Source organism: Nematolebias whitei, chromosome 19 (genome assembly GCF_014905685.2).
Source record: "Nematolebias whitei isolate Nwh7 chromosome 19, NemWhi1, whole genome shotgun sequence".
NCBI lineage: Eukaryota > Metazoa > Chordata > Actinopteri > Cyprinodontiformes > Rivulidae > Nematolebias > Nematolebias whitei.
The window spans coordinates 26,660,824-26,667,115 of record NC_056516.1 but is presented as its reverse complement, the minus strand read 5'-3'; positions in this window follow the sequence as shown (position 1 = coordinate 26,667,115).

Below are 6,292 nucleotides of genomic sequence, written 5' to 3'. Positions count from 1 at the left end.
ATGGTATGGTATGGTATGGTATGGTATGGTATGGTATGGTATGGTATTATGGTACATTTGATAGTTTGAATGCAGTCTGTCCTGAGCTCCGTACCTCCTGTTGAACTGACATGACTCCACACAAGCAACTGGATATCTCTGGACTGACTGCATTCAGACAACCAAACCTATGCAGGTAAAAGGGGTCCACTTGGTGGTTTAAATGAGAGGGGCGAAAAACATTTTCTATGCGCAGTTCATATCAGTTTTCAGCACTCTGCAGATAAAATTGGGTTTTTAAATCAGATATGAACAATGTCTCAGATTGAAACCCATTTCTTAATGTTAACCCGACTTCTTGGCCTTATAGCTGCTGTTACAAAGAAGAGATTGAAATATCACATTGGGCCATGGGACACACTTTCAGGAATACGGTATGCCATCAGTTGGTCCTAATTTCTTTTGTGTAAATAGACTTAAGAAGAAAACCCTACTTAGTGCTTTTTATTGAAGAATGAAAAGTGTTACTTTTATTATTTAAGATTACTTAAGTTTTAATTTTTATTGAGCAGTTTTGATGCATAAGCAATTTTTTGCATGATGGCTACACCTAATCTAAGTTTTGATGCAATTACTTGCAGTTTCATTTGGGTCAAAGTAGGCTAGCCCTGGTTCAGTTAATGTCTCGTTCATCTTTTGAAATGCTTCTTTGTGCATTTTGTCCCATTTGAACTCTTTGTCTTGTCAAAGAAGTTGTCTGAGTGGTGCACTCACCTCAGCGAGATTTGGTGCAAACTCTACAAGATAATTCACCGTGTCTAAGATCGTCTCCAGTTCTGCTTCATTTTCCAGCAGTAGCATGTCGTGAATTGCTTTCACCCTCAGAGGATCTGAACTTGTGTCCATCGTAATTGACTTCATACACACAGATGTAGCACTTGTCTGGGTTGAGCTTTAGAGCTCTTTTTCTGATTTGGCTGAGAGTGGCTTGACAAACTGCTGGTGCTACACTGGGGTCTATTCTGAAACTATCCACTCATCCTGAAATGCACCAGTGCTTTTGAAAACATCAAAGTATGGTACTCGCTCAGTATGTCATTTGGCTGGATGGTTTTCTCTTGGTTGCTTGCAGTGGAGATTGCATACACAATATTTACTAGCTCAAAGGCATTGCAGGTTTTGTAGTTCAGAATTGGTGGTTTCTAGGTCTAACAGATATTTAGTGTCATTTACATCCAAAAGAGAGAGGCTTTACTTTTGTTTCACAAGTACCGCATTTTTCGGACTATAAGGTGCACCGGATTACAAGGCGCAATATCAATGAACAGGTCTGTTTTCATATATAAGGCGCACTGGATTATAAAGCGTATTAAGCAAAACAAAACAGTCAGATAAGTCAAACTTTATTCAACTCCTTCACAATAACCACATATAATCAGTTCCAGGTCAGTAAGCACAGCCAGTATTAATACATAAGGCGCACCGGATTATAAGACTCACTGTCGATTTTTGAGAAAATTAAAGGATTTTAAGTGTGCCTTATAGTCCGAAAAATACGGTACACTGTAGTCACTCTAAGATAGACATGGTTATGATGGATTTAGGTGGTTTTAGAAATAGGACCAAACAAACAATTCAAATACTGGAGAGCCAATGTATTTCTTTCAGATAATGAAGCAAATCAACAGGAAATAAGACAAGGCTTGACTGATTATATTACATTTAATGACAAGGATGCTGTAACACCTTCTATCCTGTGGGAGGGAGCTAAAGTGGTGCTGAGGGGCACAATATAATTGCACTTTCATCAAGATTTAAAAAGAAAAGAATTTCAGAACAAACAAAATTGGAAAATAAGATTAAAAAAAATTGGAGAGGGAGTATCACCAATTTTAAAAGGTTGAAACACTTAACACACTGAAGGAGAATAGACAGAAATGGAATGAGTTACAGACTCGAGGGCCAGCTACATTTCACTGATCAAAAATACTACAAATTTGGTAATAGAGCAAGCCGACTCTTAGCATTCCAGCTACGTAAAGCACAGTCAAACAGAGTGGTCCATAAGATAAAACGTCCTCTTACTGGGGGACTGTATAACCAGCCTGAGGATGGTGCAAAAGCCTTTGCTAAATATTATCAAGATTTATATAAGGAAGAAAAACAGCCAGATATGGATGAAAAAATTAAACAATTTCTCAAATTAATTAACCTTAACAGTCTGAACAAGATCTGATGACGCAACCTATCAGGGAAGGTGAATTCAGGAAGTTGGGCTTGTACCCAAAGCACGACCTTAAATCCTTTAACAAAGAGAAAGTCCGTTTTACGTTGGACAATAGTTAATTTAACAAGCAGATCCCCACTTTGTATCAATCATCCTTAAATGCCCTGAATATTTGTCAAAATATTATAATTTCTCCTTCATTTCAATTTTTTACTCGACCATTTCTGAGTGGCAGCAGGTCTTTGGATAAATTGCAATGAAGTACATTGAAATAGAGAAAATAACTGCCATGCAAAATATTTAATTTAACCCTTAACAGTCTGGCTTCTTGGAAACAACGATAAATAATTAAGACCTTTGCATATAAATGTGCGTAATATACCGTATTTTTCAAACTATAAGGCGCAATATCAATGGACTGGTCTGTTTTCATACATAAAGCACACAGATTATAAGGCATATTAAGCGAAACTCATATCTTTTTTTTGTTGTTGTTGTTGTTGTTATTTTTGCTTTAGTAAGAGCCTGGTAGATTATTTTTAGTCTATAAAGTTACTTATAATTTCTTGGAGGAGACCAACCTCCTCAGACTTGGGGTGAGTTTTGTGTTCACAGCTTGTCTTTGCTACCATCAAGTGGACAAAAAGACGAGAGACGCAGGTTTAATCAGTGCTTGGTGTGTAGAAAACATGCAGATAAATAAGATGCTTGTTAAAAAGCTGTTAAGTGTGGTTTTATTCCAGGTCAGGTCAGGTGTACAGGTATGTAATATTATTTTATCTCATCTCAATGTTAGGATGTCCAAAGGAATTATTTATTTAGATGACATGAAAACTATGTCTTTTCTTGAAACGATGAGCACTTAAAATAATATTTTTCTAAATATCTTGCATGTTCAATCAGCTCCTAACACTGTAGCAGTATACTTTCAGCTGCTTTTAATTTGAAATCTGCTGCTTTTGTTTAAGCAGAATAGAAAATGGCTGAAATGTGCTCTGTTCAAACCTTTTGATTCTCATTTAGTGGCGTTTAAATGACTTTACGGGTCCTGAAATGTCTCAGAGCCGCTTCTCACAGTTTTATAAAGTAGTGCATCGACAGTTACACATTTAGATCAGAACTGGAAGTTGTAGAAAAAGACCTAGTGTGTTTACACCAGGTAACGTCTTTAACCTGCTTAAACAAGCCACTATATGGACTATAAGGCGCATTAAGCAAAACAAAACAGTCAGATAAGTCAAACTTTATTCAACTCCTTCACAATAACCACATAAAATCAGTTTGGTGTCAGTAAGCACAACCAGAATTAATACATAAGGTGCACCGGATTATAAGGCTCATTGTTGATTTTTTAGAAAATTAAAGGATTTTAAGTGCGCCTTATATCATGAAAAATACGGTAATATTCCTTGATCTTTTCCGTTGCTGTATTTTATGAATGATGGATAAAAAATGGATTTGAATGTTAAAACAGGCTGTGGTTGAGGTGGAGGTGATGGATCACTGACAGTTATGGGATGAAACGTTGAAATGATAAACGTCCAGAAACCTCTAAAAAAGTTAAATCTGGTCCTCTGGACATTCAAAAAACAAAACAACAAAAAAAAAAAAACATTTTTGAATGTCCAGAGGACCAGATTTAACTTTTTTAGATTTTTCTACCTGGATTATTGAGCATGCATCAGGATAACATCCTGAAACGTTACTCACTTAAAAGTTAATAACTCAGGGCACCTGGTGTCATGCTAGGTTTTCTGCACTGTAGTTTATTATAAAGACACATCATGCTTCTGATAAGTCTTGAAAATATAAGTAATTTTTAACCTTTTTACATCTGGAACGTGAAGTTTAATGACTCAGTCAGAGAGATGGTCGTCACAACTCCAGGAAACGACACACCAGAGGTAGTTTGCTTCTTTTTGTGTGCGAATCATCTGAGAAAATTAAACCCAAACTGGAAATATGTGTTGTGCATCCATTGGTTCATACAGATCGGTGAGTTTCTCTGGTGTCGCTGCAGAGAAGGTGATGACTTACCAAGATTCTGGTCTGTTGCTGTTTATGGCTGTCGATGAATGGTAGCTGGAAGCCGAGGTGGTCGCACAATCTTTCACTGTGAGGACATAACTGCAACACGTTTTATTACAACCATTCATTCAGGAGCCCAGCAGCACCCTGACTGACTGAATCCCTGGGTAAGTGGGTTTTTCATAGTAACAAAAAATATGTGGTTTTAAAAAGCACACCACTGCATTTTGTCCAAAGACTACAATACAAATTATGTAGTTTTTGGTTTTAATCAACTAAAAGGGATCTAATCCAGTTACCTTTAAATAAAATATAGATTTCCAGCAGAAATGTTAACTTTATCTGCATTCCTTCCTGATCAGAGGATAATTGTAGTGAAGCTTAATGTTACAAAGTGCAATTTAAAGCAAAAATATATAATATTTATATTGCTAAAAAATAACATAAAGCTGTTGCCCCTCAGCTAGAAGGATGCAGGTTCACCTCCTTTTCTATGGGCGAAGTTCTCCGGGTGCACATGTGGCTTTCTCCGAGTACTACAGAATGTAATAGTGTAATCGAAACTTGTGCTGTTTTGATATTTCTCTAATGTAATCCATGACATTGGTCTCGTTTGTTTTCTCCAAGTTTTATTTCCATTACAGTTTATAATCGTCTTCATAGGACTGGATAAATGGCACCGCAGTGCAGATCCCAGCATGATGAACAACTCTCACAGAAAACACATACAGCACCTTTTCAGCATCACTAAAATATTCTCAATATCCATAATAATAATACTAAACTTACCAAGATTTTCAGTTTTCATTTACAAAACACAAAGACGACACACAATAATATATATATTTTTTATCATACAGAAACTTTTTGTTTTACCGTTTTTTTTTATACCTTGATCTTTTTTTATTCCCACAAATTCCATACTTTCACATACAAACATTTACAGTTTCCACAAACAGTACACTGAATTTTAAAGAGAACTTACATTTAGAGAACATTTTTTTAATCAATTAATAAACAGATTTTTAAAAAATAACACACACACACACACAAATGCAAAACCCTTTCTGCCTACAGTGATGAACTCTTGCAGTTCCTGCAGATGGATGATTTCTGGGGTACGTTCAGTCTTTTGTCAGAGTTTATTCAGAATTTATCTGTATGTTGTAGGAGTGGAAAAGACAGAAATCATGCCATGAAAAATACCTTCAACAGACCTTCATGAAAAAGGGAAGTCTGATGCATCAACTGGAACATTCCCAATTAGTGCTGCGATCTTTGAGCCTTTATAAAGTTTTTCCTTCACATCAAAACAATAAATAATAAAATTGCACTATTTAGACAGGGGGGTTAATTCAATAGAGGGTGCTCTTTTGCTTTATTGCTTGCTCTTCTTTATTTTTTTCTCTACAATCACACAAACAAGCTACCAAATTCACCGTTTTGCACATCATTTATGCACATTTTTTTTGGATCTCCCACCACTATTGCCTTTCCCGGCCTCATAGATAAACTACAAGATAGACTTGCTTTGTCTCAAGCAGATATTCGGGGAAATATATTTATATACTTTGTATATTTATGTATATATGTATGTATAAAAGTAATCTGGGTCCAAGGTAAACGAGGAGCACAGTCACCATGAACACGTACTCAAGTTTCACCAAGTTCACCACTTTCTCACAATTACTGCAAGCAACAAGTCTATGTCAACGATGAAAACACGAGTTCCTGCTGTAGACGAAGAAACGACCGGCGTACAAGAAATCAGACAATACGACACAAACATGCGTCAGCATCAGCTGAATACGGAGTGGGCGAAATCATCTTTTTGGATTTAGGACTTTTATTTTTCCTGTTTGGAAACAAAGGAGGCCGTCTTTGACCTGTAAGGGAGCACCCGAGTCTCTCCTTTATTTTTATTTTTAAAAAGAACTAAACAGTTTCTACACTGCATAAGCCTTAATTTTAGTTTTCCTTCTGAATGCTTTCATACCACAGGAGAAAACGTGCAACCTGACAAAGAAAGTTTCTCAATTGTGACGATTTTGTCAGCTC